Genomic DNA, 19,377 nt, shown 5'->3' on the forward strand with positions numbered 1-19,377 from the left:
ATTTAGCATGTATGTGAAGTACATACTCTAAATTTCTTGTGCTTCTCTCATACACACACAAAACATACAGCCAAGAAAATAATCGAGACGCAAATTCTGAGCCAATTCAGATAGTACAACCTCTTTCTGACAATGTTGTCGATGTTGTTGATGGCTTGTCTACATTGAACTATTCAGCTAGTGTTACCCAATTTCGTGTTTTTCCCCTTACACAGCGATACACAATAATGAAAAAAAACAGACACAACAATATTACTCTAAAAATTTTGCACATGGTTTGCTCCATTTAAAATGTTAGATATAATTAAATTTGCAATCACAATACAGTCATTTCAATGTTTTTTTTTTTCACCGTGAAACTGCTAAATGACTTTTTAATTACTTACTATGTTTTGCAGCTATTTTAAGGCATACAAAAGCAATCTAATTACTTAATATCACAGATACTTGGACCTTTGAATTACAAAATTACAAACTGCCACAAGCAAAAAAACAGATGAGCGCAAATTTAAAGATAATGCATTCCGTCCCCAGCGCTAACAGCCAGTACAGGAATAAGTTATGTATGTCATGCTTGAAATCACTTAACATATTCTTGTGTAGCAAAAAAAAAAAAAAAAAGAAAAAAAAAAACACTGCCACTCCCTACTGTAATGTATGCATGCAGGAACTGCAGAGTAGAAAGAGTAAAAAAGTGTGTGTGTGTGTGTGATAGGAAGGTTGTGCTAAAGCTGCCAGCATGCTAATCCTAATTGCCCTCCACCACGTCATAGTCAGAATATATGACACCCACTCCTGTCTGCATCAGATTTACACTGTGAGACCGCTGCACCAGCTGTGCAAGTATGAGTAATTATTTTGTGCTACCGCTCGACGCCAATGCTAATGAATGTCTGATTTGTGGCCTTTGATTGTCTGTACATATACTTCCACATTAATAACTTTTGCATAAAAGCACATAAATGTAATTATTTTCAGTGCCAGAGCACGGCTTCGACGGATATCAAGAAGCCGTGCATGGAGAGATGAAAGGGACATGCCATCTGCAGAGGAGGAGGAAACGCCGAAGATATTTTACGCCTCTCAGTCAGCAGGGGGAAATGTCGAGCTTTGGGCTTCATGTGTGGGGAAAGTTGAAATGGCAGGAAAAAGGAATGGGAGTCAGATTGTGAGGGTTTGAGTGAAAGAAAGTAGTGATGCATCCAGGCGAGCTTAATCCCCCACTCTTCATTACGCCCATGGAAGTCGTGGCCATTCCTGAGAAACAACCATTATCCACACAACTAACTAAGGAAAGGTCTGTCTTTTTTAGCTGCGTCTTTTTTTTTTTTTGGTTGGGTTTTTTTTTGTCCTCGCTCTCTACTCTACGAGGAGTGTTGCATCAGCCTTGTACACGCACAAATTTGTTGAAAGTTGTCTGAAATGTGATGGAGCAAAAAGATGTGCCTGACAGATCAATATGCAAGAGACACTCGACGCTCCTCCTCTTCCAGAAAGCGTGGCATAACACGTCTCTGCCTCAGCTTCCTCTGCCAGGTTTCCGCACCTGCCATCTTCCATCCCAGTGTGTGCTGGTGACTCAACCACAGTATGACAGGATAAAATGAACAAACGAAGACTCACGATGTGTAGCTAACTCACATGTTCACTTTCAGTGCTAAGCACTGGTTTGTCGTAAAAATTGACTATATGACAACACTGTTGAATTCCGATTAACTGAATCTGATTAACAGCAGCACTGACAGCTATTTGGACTGCAATTCATGTCACAGGTTTATATTAATGTGCTCATTCTAGCATGTTATCTTTCAATAATAACAACTCTTTCCCAAGGACTTGTATATTGGATGTGCTACATAAACCGATGGAATGTAAATGTAATGAACAGGTGAAAAAAAATATGTCGTCATTTTGTTTGTCAATGATCCAAAATTTAAAGCTGTAATAATAAATAATAAACTGTTAAAAGCATGCTGGGTCATTAATAAGTAAATGAAAATGTGCAACCTTGGCACATTACAAAACAAAAACAGTTGATTAACTAAAAATATCTTGGAGATCATATTTCCATATTATTTACCAGTCCATGAGCATATTATTAGACTACTTCATTTAATTGAATAAACATATAAATAAACAAGTAAACAAACAAACAAGAATACATTTAAGAATTTTAGATCTGATTAAAGCAGTAGGGTGGCTTAGTGGTTAGCCCTGTTGCCTCGCCCATGGAGTTTCTATGTCAAGCCTTCATTTGTCAAACATACATGACTGCAGAGTGAAATCCTTTTCTTCACATATTCCAACGCTAGGTCACTAATGCACGGTCAGCACTGACACTAGAGCAGATAGGGTTGAGGCCCTGATCAATAGCTTAACAGCATGGTAGCTTGGTGGAGCTGGGGCTTGAAACACTGATCAGAGCTTAACCTGTTCTTCCTATGCTTTGGTGAACTTTTGTGCTCTGGTTTCCTCCCTCCAACAGCCCAAAGACATGCCATCTAGGTTGACTGGACGGGTATGTTAGTCCTGCAATGATTTGGCATCCTATCTAGGGTGTACCCTGGCTTGTGGCATTATTTGCCTGGGATTGGCTCCAGACCATACATGATCGTAACACAGAATAAACATTATAGATCATAGATGGATAGACAGATAGTCAACTAGATCAATTTGCATCCTTTTTATTGCTTATCCTGCACAGGGTCGCGGGGGGCCTGGAACCTATCCAAGTGGGGTACACCCCAGACAGGGTGCCAGTCCATCACAGGACACACACACACACACAAATTACATGCACACAAACCCAAGGTGGTAATCGAACCCTCAACCCTGGATGTGTGAGGCCACATTGTTAACCCATATGCCTTCAAGTTCGCCTAGATCTATTTATCAATATTTGACATATCTTCAGTTGCTCGTAGTATTCCTTACATATAAGATAGTAGAGATTTAGCTGAGCTGACTGTCAGATGTCTAACAATTAAATTATATCATGTAACAGAAAAGCAAAGCGTTCCTTTTAATATGTTTAACTCTCGCTCTTTCACTAAAGACCTCCATGTTGTTTATTTCAGCCATTGCACTGCCATTATACACTTTTCTCTTCTTTTTTCTTTATCTCTCTCTGTCCCTTTATAGAAGCACCTCTATCCACATTGACTGCATGCATTAATGTTTTATAGAGGTGCGGGTACAGGTGGCTCTTAGGACTTTTCTTTTTTTTAACTAAACAGCCTGAGCAGGTTCAAAGACATCTAAATACTTAATATAGCCAAATGCAGATGCAGGCTTTATTATAGATTTGGAAATGCAGAGGATATGTTCACAATGGCCTATAGAGTAGTAGATTCTCACATGTGAAACTAGGGCGTTGCACATTTTCCCGCATGAAATCTTAATGGAGTGGCACCAATGCTATGTTTTGATGTTATGGCTTTCTAGCAGACGCTCCAGAGGGACATAAACTAGAATAGCAGCCTCTGAATATGGATACTCACTGAATATTTGGGATAATTGAAAAAAAATAAAAACAATACATAGCAGATAATTCAGCTACACATTCAAAGAAACCAATATACTATGGTTATTTAAAGCTAGCGCATTAAATCATGAATTCTGTAAAATCCCTTAGAACAAAGCTTATTATTCAGCTGTTCATTTTAATGCATATTATGCAGTGATTGTTATGAATTAATTAGTAGCTACTGAGAGTAATAGAAAAGGTGTGTAGTTATGAGCATAAGGGACCTGGGAGTGGAAAAGGTTAAAAGCAGGTTGCAATTTAGATTAGTCTACCAATGTCTCCATAGTTAACCTTAGATACAACATCTATGCTATATGATGGTTCTAGCTCAGACATGGGTTTAGGAAAGAAAGTGTATATGATAAGTTCCCTGTGATAACCTATTAAAAACTCTATGTACCTGGTAAGAAAACACACCTTGGTGAACTACTGTGAAGATCTTAGTTAGAACTCGTTTCTACAAGAATTAAATTTATGAATTGATATAAATCGATAGTGTATTTAAATTATGGTAATTATAAACCTCTGAATTGACTTATGAAATCCCACATCATAAACAAGCACCGAAAAATAAAATGCATGTCTTTCATAAGATGCAGAAAGAGTCATTTTATTATTTGGGGTGCATTCTATGTCTGATGATAATGGGTATATTTATTCCAAAAATCAGTTCTTTAAAAAAAAATATATATCATATTTTCACCTATTTAAATCTGTAATCCTATTTAAAGGATTGTTATATGCTTCCTATGTTTTAGCTTTAAATTGTCATGTTGCCTAATTAACCATTTTTTTGACTATTAAAACCATTAGAGTAAAAAAATTATTACATTTCAAAAGTCTAAATGTAGTAGTTTACATATATACAGCCAAACACAGTATTGGTGCTGATTTTATTTAGTTTTTTATGTATGTCTTTGCCATTTGCTGCTGATTAAACAAATAAAAATAATGGCAGCAAATAATTTTTGAGGTGCAGGATAAAGTTAACTTGGTAATATAGTACAGTTGACGAAATGAGTAGTGAAACCATTATTTACCTTAGAAATCTATACGGTATATTTAAGCCTTGTTGCAACTGGCAGATACTCACTCACTCATCGCCATTAACACTTAATCCTGTATTCAGGGTCATGGCGAGCCTGGAGCCTATCCCAAGAGACTTAGGGCACGAGGCAGGGTACACCCTGTACAGGGTGCCAATCCATCGCAGGGCACAAAGACATACTGTACACACACTTATTCATACACTATGGGCAATTGGAAAACACCTTTAACCTAACCTAAAGTACATGTCTTTAGACTGTGGGAGGAAACCGGAGTACTGGGAGGAAACCCACCAAGCACGGGGAGAACAGGCAAACTCCATGCACACAGTGGCAGATACTTAAACCATTATATTTTCTATTGAGAAAGAACATTGTGTAAAATGTAGCAGATTTATAGAATTACTCATATAGTTAATTTAGGAGTAGTAGTAAGGAAAAATGTCTGTTGATAAAGTGTTACCATAAAAAAAGTTACAATACTGAAGTTCTCCTATAACAGCACATCCTGAGTTGTTTTATTTCTTTCTGTCCCACAGGAAATTACCAATGATTGCAGCTTTATTTTTACTCTGACTGTTACAAAAGTGCTAACACTGAAGACTCCTTCCAAAAGTAATAGTCTCCTCACAGAAAACTCGTAAATAATGAAGATTGCATAACATCTTAAAAGTGTCCTACTTCAAACTTTGATAAGGACGCAACCTAGTTTAGGGTTCTACATTGAATCTAGGGTTCCCCACAGAGGGATAAACCTAGGACACCTTAAGAGTTATAGATTTAATCTTTCATATATATTTTCCAAAGAGTGTAGTGATGAATATGAAGTATGTGGGTATCACACTCTTTAAAAGTATGTGGACATAACACTCTTTACTGCAACTTATGGGGTGAACAATTTTGCCAAGACTGGTGTGGAAGATCTTGGGCGGCACGCCCTGATCACTGGTCTCTACCGTAGTGGACGCCTTTGGGATAAACTGGAAGACTGTTTGCAACCCCAGCCATACTCCAAGATCTAGAGGAAAGCCTTTTGGGAGAGTGAAGAATATTATAAGAGTAAAATTGTGACTAAATCTGGACTGGGTTCTTAACCAAGCACATATGAGTGTTACTGTTAGGTGTCCACATACTTTAGGCCATGTAATGTATATCTATTCTGGTTATGTTTTCAGCTTATTCAGTTGCAGGGGCCTGAAGCCTTTGGGAACACAAATTAGCCTGTATGATAAAGGTATATTATCTGTATGATATGGACTATTCCGTGTTTTTTTTTCTTAGGCACTGTCCATCGAGATGGGGGACTGAACCATGGGGGGGCTGTGACCTATCCTGCGGGGACTTAGGGCATGGGGCAGGTTACTCTCTGGATGGGGTGCCAATCCATTGCAGGGCACACACACTAATTCACGCACTACAGGATTTTTGAACGCAGATTAGCCTAAACTGCATGTCTTTGGGCTGTGGGAGGAAACCGGAGTACCCAGAGTCAACCCACCAAGCAAGGGAAGAACATCTACGCACATTCGAGACTCGAACCTGGACCTTGGATGTACAAGGTGACAGTGCTAACCACTACGCCACTGTGCCGCACCATTTGGATTCAATTCACTTTTCTTTATATAGCACTTTCAAAAAGTGTCATTGTCGCAAAGCAGCTTTACGAAATCAAAAATATAAGATCCAGAGACTATAATCTAATTGGGCGCATACAGTACATTCTAAATAGCCACCTACAGTAAATAAGAGCTGGAGTTTGTCCTATTTTAGTGTTCTGCCCGTCAGCTATAAGCCTGTAAACACCGGAGGAGTCGTGTCTGTTATGAAGAGCTATTTTAATCAACTCGGTAGTAAACATGGCCTAATTGTTCTTCTTGGAAACCTTTAAGATCAGGAAGGAGTATTACTACCTGCATTTGTGTGTGAGTGTGTGTATGTACTGTATGTGCATGCGTTAATTATGTTAATACATTATGCAGTACAGTAGAAACCATTTTCTTGAGTTGATTAGCTTCTAATCTCAGTCTGAGCTCTAAAACCACTGCATTATGATATCCTTACAAAAAAAAGCTTATTTTTCTCATAGGCCTGATTGAGAGGAGAGTGGTATATGCACATGGTATGTTCTGTACTTCATCTGCATGGCTAAAAGCCGCATAGATTACACCCAGGAATGAGGTGTGAATTTCAGTTACTCCCCTGTGCTGGTATGCTGAAGGAGAGCGAAAGTCTCCAAACAAACCAAAGAGACCACTTTATTCATGACCCAAACATGGCATTTTGGCATTTCAACTAGCACTGGTGCCAAAGTGGCACCGTTTATGCACATAATTACTAGGAGGAAAAAGTCACAGCTCTTAGACACTAATCAGAAACATGGCGCATATTGACATCTGATAAGTATCGTTTAATGGTGGACAAGTGGAAGGTAGGGCAGGGCAGAATATAGTTTTGACCGCTTGAGTGCTGAATAATTGCAGGTTGTTCAGGTTTTTAAAAGAAGGAAAGGGTTGGATAGGTGCTTGTCTAGCAATTATTCTTTACTGTGCATTAGCCAGAGGCAGGCTTGCAACTGCATGCATTACCAGACTGAAGAGCAGTACGAGGAAACATATTGCATATCGTGGCTTGGTTAGCAGTGGATACAAGTCTGTGTTTATACCACCGCATTGGAGCGTCGAACAGTCTAATATAAGCCCATATATTGGAAAAAAGCGCTCATAAAACAGCCATTTCGCTGTGACCACAGGGATATTATTAACACTTTTTAGAGAGGGAAAAATGCCCATTCATAATTGTCCACTGACATTATGTGTTCCTTAACTAGTAATTAACTGGTATCCTTTAAAAATGAAGTCGAATGCCCCTTGCACGTCTCTTAGTTGGTTACACATTGATTATACACTTTTGTACCATAATTGCTCTGCCTATGAATATTATAATCCGGCTAAATTACCATAATAAAGCTAGCTTGTGGTGCAGAGGGTGATTCGGGCAAACAGGGGCTGCTTGTTTGTTATTTCTAGATGAGAATTTCTAATATATATATATATATATATATATATATATATATATATATACGGTGCTCTGAGAAGTCTCTTGCTCCTGCAGTTCACATTTGCATATTTACACCTCTATGAATATTCACAGAGAAGCTTCTGTGAATAACAATCATTTTTAAACTGAATTTCTCAGCTCCCTTTTGCACACATCCACACCTACATCTAACTTTTCGTCTTTCGCATACATCTAACACCCAAATATTCTCTTTTTTGCTACCTGTACCAATTTTGTTTTATATTTGCATATAAACCAAGAAAGTCAGATTTTCTTTCTTTTTTTTTTTTTTGTCCTAAAGCACTAGGTTTATAAATCATGCTAGCTCACATTCCTCCGCATTTTGGGTAAAACAGGGTGCGAGCGGAGTATGAGTGTGACATAAGAGCTTTGGTCCTCCTATACACCCTCTTCGCAGATGCACTTGACAGATCCATCAACATTCCACATGCAGTCAGTGCTACTGTAGCTTCTAGGGTCTGTGCATCATCCCAATTATATTAACCAACCAAACCCGCTCTATCTGGTCCTCTTCAGCCCACACTGAGCCACATCAAGCTCCCCAGGAGTGGGACTGTAAAGTGCATGAGATGACAGTAATGATGCCGAGGCATCAGCGCAGGCAGCAAGAGTACCGCTAATCTGTCCAGCGTAGCAAAAGAGTAAATGGTGTTAGTGCTAGTAATTACGCGATGATCCAGTCTGTTGCTGCCTTTAATAGGGCTGACCTTTGGTGGGGTAAGCTTCTTCAAGAGTTCAGCAGACAAGCTTATGAACAAACACGTCTGTACTCAGGCAGAATGCAAAAAGAAAAGTACTGCCATCACAAAACTCTGGCTTTAATTTTGAACACACACATTCATAAGACATTATAAAAATGTAATAATGATACATAGTGCAGTAATTTTATACAAGTCTTTTGCGGCATAACTATAATAATATCAATCATGGATTAAAAAATAGGGCATAATACCAAAGGGTCAAACATGCTAAATAGTGCGAGCTGTCAGTTCAAAATAAGAATTGACTTTACAGTAAATATCTAATTTAAACTCTTCTTATTTGCCTGCTGACATTGATTCATGACTGCACACGTATAAGTCTTGTGAGCCATGCGCCAACGCTTGGAATAAGAATTGATGAATAGCTCAGGGGCAAGGAGTTAGTGGTAATAACTTTTCAAAGAATTTAATTCGTACATAATCCGACAGAATCGCTCTCACTCCCATTTCTATAAATTTGCCATTAGATGAGTTTGACCATATTGGCAGGTAGTATCTCATCTCACAAGCCTGAGCTCTAAGTTTTCTAGAAAGTCTGGTATATTTTCTTCATAAATAGGAGTTACACAAAAATTTAAGGTTCCATATTTTTCTTTTTTTTTTTTTCCAACAAGTTTTAGTGCCCATGTAAATGAAATACTGCTAAGCAAGATCAAACCAGCAGAGCTGGGAATAACTGGGTACTTTTAAAAGGTATCTTGTTGTATTAAGATTAACATTCGGTTATTTTTCAAATGTACCTTACAGCACAGTGCATTTATTTATTTATTTATTTGTTTGTTTGTTTGTTTGTTTGTTAGTTTTTTTTTTTCAAATATCTCATTAAAAAGCTGGGGTCAGAGCAAAGGGTCAGCCAGCATACAATGCCCCTGCAGCAGTTCTTTTTTTGCAGCATGGTTTTTTAACCATTTGAACCACCAGTGCCCCATATTGGGGTCACATTAGGGCATTAAATATAATTGTCCTTTTTAAACCTGGGCCAATACAAAAGAAAAAAAAAAAATGACAAAATGCATAAAAAGTTTTACTTACTTTTTTTTTTTCTTTTGTATTCACTAGAGACCCGTATGGATGTCTTAAAAGGACTAAAAGGCGATTTTTGGAAAATAGGTCCCCTATTAATAACCTTTATAGATGGAATCCATAGACCTTTTTGAATCTAAGGATACATTCTTGCATATAAAAACAAAACCTAGTGAAGAAAACATAAAAGAGCCAAGTAGGCCGCAGACTTTGAGCTGGTGAAGGTTATCGCCAAAGAAGCATACAAACGATAAAGGTGTTCCTTATCCTATGGATAGATTGTCTGAGGTTAAGACTAGGGAACAAGTGACCAGAGCAGAGCTCTGCATAATATATCGCACAGTGACTATATTTTATTTTCCAGATTATATAATATACTGCATGTAATATACCTATTTCAGACTCTCAAGTGGTACATCTTTGATGGTTTGAACCCGACTACTGTACTGAGTTCTGAGCTTTAAAATCCTACTCGTTAGTTAACTTATTATTCATGTTATTACTCACTCCTTCCTTTACATTGTTAATTTGGGTGCAGACGAACAAACACTTTAATGCTACTTTGGGAAAAGGGGAATTGGCTAAAGATAGCAGAGTGAACCATGGGGATTGGTAGACGATATGTAGAGAAATGATGCTGCTCCCACTGGTGTGCACATTGAGCTAATATGACATTCTCTTGGAGAATATGAGCCGTCTCCAATGACAGCTAGAGAAATCTTGCTATAAGGGGCATGGTGAAGTGGCATACTGTGCCTGAGAGGTGTCCAAGGAAATTGAAGAATGGTAAATTCATTTCTTTAGCCTGGACATAAACATTCACACTGAAATGAGAAGCAAGGCCACTTTACACAAGATGGATTTGAAGTTGACCTCATCATCATGATGCAGAACTAAATGAGCAAGACTTGAACATCAGGTTTACCAAGTCTTAGTAAGCGTATCTCAGATTTATTAGAGCAGCATGAAACAAATGGATTAGACCACGGACAAATCTCGCCATTATGAACAACTCTGAAAGTAGTGAAAATATCCGTCCTCTGAGGACAGCTCAACAGCTTCCAGAGTTAAGGGGTGGAAATGAAATATGAAATAAATATAGCATCTACAGTGGCTCTGAGACAAGAAAGTATGTGTGGATAGACTTATCAATCATAAGGAAATGGTTCTTGGAGGAGTTTGGTCCATTCCGATATGTTTAATGGCTGTACCTCAGGAGAGTGGTAGGAACAATTTAAACTGCTATCTTCTTGTTATGTGCCATGCTGCAAGTTTTACAACTGTAATAAAAACATCTGTCTTATAATTCACTGCTCTGTCAGAAAAATGAAGGAAAGAGCAAACCTTTTTTGTTTGTTTGTTTGTTTGTTTGTATTTTTTTTCTATCCATGCTGTTCGCTAAATCATAGTTTTCATTTATAAGGATGAGTCAAAAATTATCCACACTCCGGCTGTAGAATTTATTTAAATTAAGTTTTAGAAAATAAAAATGCAATATATATATTCAGGCTTCAGCTTTTCAATAAGCGTCTCACTTATGCACTTATGCAATTATCACTTATCAGTTATTGCGCATTGTTGATTGTTGAAACTTTTTCCTGTTAATGTTCCAATACTGGCCCTTGAGAATCCCCGAAAACTGTAAGCGTTAATTTTCCAACTGATGGTTGACTTTTTAACTTTATTTTCAGTCTGTGATTAAGAATGTATCCGTTCCATACTCTGCCGTTTACTCTCAGGCTCTCAGTGATGAATCCATGTTTCGTGACCAGTAATGATTTTCTTTAAGAAACCTTCCCCTTCCTTATAGTATCGGTCCAAATTTTGTTTGCAGATATCCAAACGGTTTTGTTAATCCTTTGCAACAGGTACACCCTCAGACCACAAAAATAATTGAATGCACTCTGCTCTTCTTTCGTGCATTAATATTTGCTCACACCGCAGTTACAAATAAACTGATGTAACCCGTTCAAACTTGCATAGCAGTGACTAAAAAGACAGCCTTGAATGGAAAGCATTGATAAGACCAACCGAAGTTTTAATAAAACCAGAGTGTGGATAATTTTTGACTCTCTCTTGTACATATATTTTTTTGTGATGTTAATATAAAAAACGTCAAAATTCCAGATATAAACACAGTAGTGTATAAAAACCCTGACTGTAAATTAACTCATCAGAAGAAACAAGCTTGTGAAGGATTCATGCTACATGGACATGCTGACTGGGCTTACACTCATCTACTTAGCTTGGCAATTTAGTAAATATTGTATAAAGCATTACTACTGTAGTATATGAAACTACTCATATAATTTCTGGACAAATAGTAATGCTAGAATATCCCACGATAAACCTTTAGCCAGCTAGGTACCTACAGTATAGTATTTTCAGATCACACATTACATTAAAGGTACAGAATAAATTTTAATAGAGTTTGCACAGGTGTAGCATTTGACACATAACTCTGTTTCATCGCAGTTCGTCAACAGGAAGAGAAGATATGCTAATTTGAAATTGAAATGGGAAATGTACTAATATCATAAAAATAAAATCAACCTTGAAGAGAATTTTTAATACGTGCTTATAAGTGTACAATTGAAATCTACTTAATAAACACCATCTCACATTCATTCATAACACGTAATTTTTTTTTGTTTATTTTACAATTCAACAGATGCCATTGTAAATTTTTTTTTAAAACACGCTTATGAGTGTGGAATTATTAATAATTAAGTCGTGGGCTCATCTAGTTTTTGCATATATATATTTTTTTTTTATGTCTGGAAATACATCACATAGTTGGTGATATTGATATCTCCTTACTGATTACTTGGTTCTCCCTCTCTTCTTTTTACCTGCATAGGTAATGTGGCTGACAAGAATAGGCGTGAGGTCAAAGCATGGGGTAGAATGGAATAAATTAAGGGCATGATGTAACTCTGGTATATCCCTGTAATCTGATTAGGAAAAAAAAAAAAATTGATGGGCATTATATATTCAGTGGCAATGCATGCTTTTAGCAAAACCGTGTGAAAGTTCTTTTAAAATGGCTTTAGAATAAAGTGGGTAGCTTTTAGTCTTACAGTTTATTAAAACAATGTAGAAATAAAGTAAGATCTATGGCATTGTACTTGTAGTGTGGGATGCAGTGTAGGATGTTCCTTTTGAGTCTCTATCACGAACTTCCTCAAAGATATGAAAAAAAAAAAAACATGCAGCAAGGCTGGTCGAGTGAATTTCCCCTGGCTGTCCGAACAGCTGAGTCACTGACTGTCTCCAAAATAAATAAATAGATAAATAATGATAATAAAAAAAAATCAAAAGACTCTTATACCTGAAAGGCATTTAAAGGTCCCAGATTTTACTCAGAGATCCCCCCAAGTGTGTCTATTAATGCTCCAGCTGGAAGACATCTTTTTAAACTTCCTCCAAACGTGCCATTTCAGTGTCTGTTTAAACAAGCTACTGTTGGGCCATTCCCCTCCATAGAATAGAAGAGTAGAGTAGAGTTAATCTACAAGCTGGGGGAGGGAATCTTCTTATATGAGGTCATATCAGGGGGAAAAATCTAATTCGCTTGCTTAAACCTCCCAGCCCATACAAAAATGCAAAATGATAAAAAAGGTATTTTAATATATATATATATAGTTATTTATTTTTATTTATTTTTTTTCGTTCGTTCATGTACCATCCAACATCTTGGGCGATGGATACTTCCCACACTGGATATATAACCGAGGTTTCTGTGACAGTTACTTAATGGGTTGGGTTGCCAGTTCGACGCCTGATTGTCATTCACACAGTATGGGCAATTCAGGAGGGAAGCTCTCCCATGTCTTTGGACTGTGTTATTTAACCGGGAAGAACATGCAAACTCCATACACACAGACCCAAGGCTGGAATCAAACCCGACCCTTGGGGTGTAAGGCAACAGTGCAAACAACTAAGTCACCTGTCTGCCACATATATACTAATCTTGCATGACATCCGAGCCCTGGTTACCTTTGTTTAATGGTATAGGCTCTAGTGTTCATGGCTCTCTTTTTATGATGATGAATTTTCTAGTTTGTTGCTGCCTGACTGTATTCTGAGCCAGACCCTAGACTTATTATGATTTACGCATTGCCCTAAATAAATATCACGCTGATTACCCATGCTTCTGTACAAGTTCCGCTGGATAATGGCGCCTCCTAATTACTGTATAGATAGATAGATAGATAGATAGATAGATAGATAGATAGATAGATCAATTAATTGATTGATTGATTGATTGATTGATTGATTAATCATTAACTCCATTTGATTTAATAAATATGGTCTGTTAATAAAAAGTGTCCGGTAACTTCATACTTAATACCTATGTTATGAGCCATGGCAATTGCATAAATAATACAGTGTGTATGTTATATATATATATATATATATATATATATATATATATATATGTGTGTGTGTATATGTGTGTGTGTGTGTGTATAAACCACAAGAGTCAGAGGAATCTGAAAAGGATGTCAAGTGAATCACAGGATTTCAATGGTAATCCAGATGGGTAATGTAATTTCGGATGGGTAGGCACGCAGAGCTAACATGCTCTTTGGGACCTAAGTGTGTGTCTTTGCCTAAGGACAGGTACAAGATGAGCAGAGGAACCCAAGGGCTAAAGCTCATCCAGGAGTGGTGTATCATGCTGTGTCTGCCAAATTGGACAGCACTTCGGTGAAAATGTGAGGCTAACATTATTCGCACCCGCCACCTTTACAACTATGTGGGGATTGATGTAAAATACATTTTCAAGTGGCACATAAACATGCCATATACGCCAGGCACATATGTCATTTACAAGCGTCTGCGTGTCTGTGTGTGGGATTTAGAGCTACCTTATATATAATTGTTGCACCAATCATCACACTATTCAACCTGACCATGTTCGACTTAATAGTCTGCTTGGCTGGGTTATATGACGGTTCTGTTCGTTCTTGATTTTTTCTTTCTTCTTTCTTTTGCAAAGGCTGTATTATCTGAGCCCATCACTCCTTGAGAGGCGAACAGGAAGTGGGAAGTGGGAGTAAGAAAGAGTGAAAAAGAAAGCGTGAGCCAGGGAGCGAGAGCGAGAACGAGAGAGTGGGACTTATTAAAATATGTGTTAAATTAGCAAATGAATAAGGAAGCTTTGATCACAAATCCGAGCAACATGAGCGGGAGATATTGTTTAGGAAAAAAACAGGGAGGGAACATGAAAGAACGTGTTAGCTCTGTCCTCAGATCCTGCAAGACCTCTCGGTTAGCATTAGCCTTCAGTCATCTTGGCGTGCCAGCTGAAGCGGAAGAGTGTTAGCAGCCATGTTGGACAGTGCTTTCTTTTTTCCTGGCAGACATCAAACAAATGCCTCTGCTTTCGTCTCCCTCTTTCCCGCCCCGTAACACAGAAGGAGCAGTGTTGCCGCTGATAAGAACTGGCCTCTGTTCAGCAAGGAAGAGCGCACTGCACAGCGCTCTGACTTTCAGCTTCAGAAAGCAAGGAGTGGAGGGTTGTAATGAGGAATACGGATTCCGGTTTGGACCACAGAGCTGCTGGAGTTCAGCCAACTGCAATAAGTGAAGGTTTTTCGCTGTCCAGCAACATAACATCAAGCGCTACTACTTTCAGTTAAATCAGAATCCACACGTACACACAATACACGCACAGGCCTCAAAGCGTTTCAGAGTGCATTACCCCTCCACCCACATGCTCACAACAAACCAGCGCTGCACCCACACACTCACTCTGTCTCAAAGATACACTTTCTCACCTTATACAAACTCACACACATAGCCACACACACTTAGTAACACACACACACTTTTGCAACAAGAAAGAGAACACGAAGTGAAATCATTGCTCTCAGGAGGCTGGGGATATTTATGAAGTCCTACATACATGGTATTTCAGGAAGGTTTTCCCGCAGTAAAAAAAAAACATTACAGCACAAAACCAGTCTTTGCATATATACAAAGAGGTGTTCGAGTCAAACCAAGACTTTTGATTGTGTAGAATATCGGAACACAGTTATGTGTCTATATAATCCCCTGCTACACCATTAAAGTAGAACCGACATGGAAACCATCAAGGTCGAACATTTTTTTTACTACACCAGAGCCATGATAGGACTGCCTGCTTCATGTCTGAAACCCTGGCCTCCCAGGAACTCCTTTAATGGCTTAAACATATGAAAATGGCTGGGAGTGAGGTCAGGACTATACAGGTGCTTTGGCAATAACTCCCAGCAGAGTTCCTACAATGTGCAAGTACAGTTCCCACAGACAGATGCATCTCTACCACAAGTTGGCAACAAGTTATTTGTCAATTTTAAGGGATAAGGTCTTTTGCTTGCTGACTTTAGTGAGCGCTGAGCCACTTCCTCACAAGTCCCGGTTTGACTTGAACGCCCCTCGTATATATTTTATTTCTCCTTGAAGTATCAACATAAACAACTATAATAATTTGCAATGATCTCCACTCTATTCTCAGAATCTTTTTTTTTATTATTTCAAGATCTATTCATTTGCATTGCACTACATAGGATGGTTGCCAGTTCTACTGTACATCATTATTAGAGCATCTCTGACACCTCCAAAAGCTTTGTTATATTCTAAAATCATAAATACCACTGCCAGAATCGTGAAACTGCACTCTATCAAGCTTGTAACAAATGTTATGTCTTAAATCTGATGGGTCAGAAGGTGTTAATTCTTTCTTTTTCCTTTTTAATAACAACTGCTCTGGCAGTAGTGTGGGTTGTAATAGAAATAGTTTTATATTGAATATGTTGTTCAATGCCCTATCATACTTGTATGACACATATTCTACATAGCACGAGGCTAATTATAATAAAAGAAAAAATAGCGCATATAACTAAGAAATCAAAGTTTTCTGTAAGTAGAGACTCTTATCAACTTCATTAAGGAAAGAAAAGAGGAAGACTGGAAAGGGATTGATTGTTTGTAATTGCCGAACTTATTCTGCACACATTCTACAACATGAACTGCAACTATGCACTGTTAAAAAGCCCAATATTTCTTTATTACTGGATCAGCGCAAACCTTGGCAGACTTTCTCTGGTGTAGGTATAATAAAACACTTCAGGATATGTTATTACTGAAAAATAGTCAACTTTGGCAACAGTAACTCTGCTTTGTGTCAGGTTGCATCATTCCTCCCTGGCACAGGTACAAACACAAACTGTAATAATGCTAAAACCCACTGAAAGGGGAATATAAAAATTTTTTTTTTAAGTATGTACTACTAAACTCGTGTATCCTAATCATGTTCCTAAGGAGTTTTAAACCAGTTTAGGTGCGAATGCAGTGGTCAGTGTGGTGGTTGGTTATGTGTGGAATGCTCCACCAGAACCAATCTGTTAGATTTTGAGCTTGACGGAACATGTTCATGCTATCAGGGAAGAAAAAGAACACTGTGGTGATAACCTGGTCATCCACTACATTCAGGTTGTCAGCTGACTTCATTTTATTGCCACATAACGTTGATAAGTGGAACCTGACCAACTGATGTAACCCCAGATCATCACTGCCTCCAGTGGCTTGTACAGTGGGCTCCATCCATATATCAGTGGGTACATCACTTCGTGTGCTTCCCTCCTTACCCTGATGCATCCATCGCTCTGTGATAGGGTTAATTCGGACTCATCCGACCACATGACCTTTTTTCATTGTTCCAAAATTGAATCTTCATGCTACTTAGCAAATTGAAGCCTTTTTCTTATTTGTCTCACCAACAAGTGGTTTTCGCACACAGCTGTTTAGTCCAAATCGTCTTAGTTCTTGTCACATTGCATTTGGAAGTGTTCTTACTTTTACTTTAGATTTAGAAATCATATAGCTATGATTTCTAATGTAGATAAACTATTGAGGACCGCAGTATTTACTATAGGAATTGACTACACTCTGGAGTAAACCTTAGTAATTTCTACAGTACTTTGCTACACACTGTAGTAAACCATAGTGTTTATTATAGCAATTACTACATGCTATAATAAAAATGTATAATAAAAAGTATAGAAAAAATAGAAATTATTACACACTTAATGATGTATTATTTAATATAATAATTAAAGTGTTAGATTTAGTAAAGTGTATTGTTTAATTTAGTACTTACTACATTACATTGCAATGGAAAACCTTAGTATTTTCTAGTTATTTAATACACACTGTTGTAAACCACACTATTAACTATAATTAGCCTGGCAATCACTGGACACGGTTCTACACTGCACTACATTACATTCCAACTATAGTTCATTTTACTATATATTTTTTTATTTTAATTATATATTCTTACATTTTTTATATTTCTATTTTATTCTACTATTTTATTTTCATTATCGTATTGCTTGTATAATATGTAAATTTAAAAATGTTTTAATTTTCTTACTCTTACTTCACCCTAAAACTTTCTTTTGATATATTGAGGTCAACAGCAGTCGTATAAGCATTTCACTTCTGAAATTTGAATAAAAATTAGTAAATCATGATATTTACTATATTTATTACAACATGCTGTAGTAAACCATAGTTTTTACTATAGCAATTACTACACCCTGCAATAAACTGTTGTATTTACTACATGCTAGAGTAGCATTTACCATAGTAGTGGACTACACGTGGTAGATAACTAGTACTTACTACAGTAAATACAACATGCTATGGTAAACTGTAGTATATACTATTGTATTTAAAACATGCTGTAATGAACTAAAGTACTACTATGGTAATTAGTACATGTAGTAGTAAACTGTATTGTTTAATGTAGTACTTACTACATGCTATAGTACCTATTAGTATTTTCTATCATTATTCACTACTGCACATACTGTATAAACCATACTATTTACTACATTAATTACAGCATTCTGTATGGCTACAACTACATGATGCAGTAAACCGCAGGACTTACCATAGTAATATAGTAGAAAATTTCTATTTACTACAGTAATGCTGTAATAAACTGTAGTATTTACTATAAAAATACTACATGCTGCAGTAAACTATACTATTTACTATAGTAATTATTATATGTTGTACTTAACTGTATCATTTAATGTGGTACTTACTTAATACTGTAGTATATCTTGTTATTTTGTATAGCTAATTACTGCACACTTTAGTAAACCATACTGTACTATTTACTACACTGTTATATAGTGTTTACGATAGTAATTACCACATGCAGTGGCAAACTGTATTTACTATAGTAATAGACTACAATCTTACTACATGCTATAGTAAACCATAGGGTATACTATACGGTAGCATTTGCTACACATTGTAGTAAACCATAGTTTGTTCTACGGTAATTTACTACACACTGTAACAAGATGTGGTGATTACTTTAATAATAACTACATGCTGTAGTAAACTGTAGTATTGACTATAGTAATAACTACATACAGTACTGTAGTAAACTGCAGTATTTTCTATAGTAATAGACTTCACTCTCTAGAACTTGTATTTACTATACTAATTACTACATAGTGTGGTGTTTACTATGATAATAACTAAATGCTATAGTGAACTGTAGTATTTACTATAGTCACAACTCCATTCTGGAGTAAATGGAAGTGTCTATTAATGAACTACACTTTAAAAATTTAGTATTTACTATACTGTAGATTTTACTATAGGTTATGGTAAACCATTGTGTTTACTGTAATAATTACTACACGCTGCTAAAGTGTTTACCATAGTAATTCCACATACTGTTGTAAACTTTGGTATTTACTATAGTAATTGACTACATACTTCAGTAAACTGTAGTATTTAGCCTCTTGTCCTTAAGGCTATGACTCTCTCTCAAATTCTCCAAGATGGTTATAGCTGGATCATGAGCTCTTAGTGATATGAATGATAAGATATATCATACCCATCTCTGAATTTTATTCATAACATTAAA

At 37.0% G+C, this 19,377-nt stretch overlaps 1 protein-coding gene across 2 annotated transcripts in view; it reads right to left on the reverse strand.

The window, feature by feature from the left end:
* The window catches only part of si:cabz01090165.1 (uncharacterized protein LOC100333421 homolog), a 223,523-nt gene that overhangs the window by 17,794 nt on the left and 186,352 nt on the right, over positions 1 to 19,377 (reverse strand). The gene's annotated exons all lie outside the window — the stretch shown is intronic.

This window comes from Clarias gariepinus, chromosome 7 (genome assembly GCF_024256425.1).
Source record: "Clarias gariepinus isolate MV-2021 ecotype Netherlands chromosome 7, CGAR_prim_01v2, whole genome shotgun sequence".
NCBI classification, from domain to species: domain Eukaryota; kingdom Metazoa; phylum Chordata; class Actinopteri; order Siluriformes; family Clariidae; genus Clarias; species Clarias gariepinus.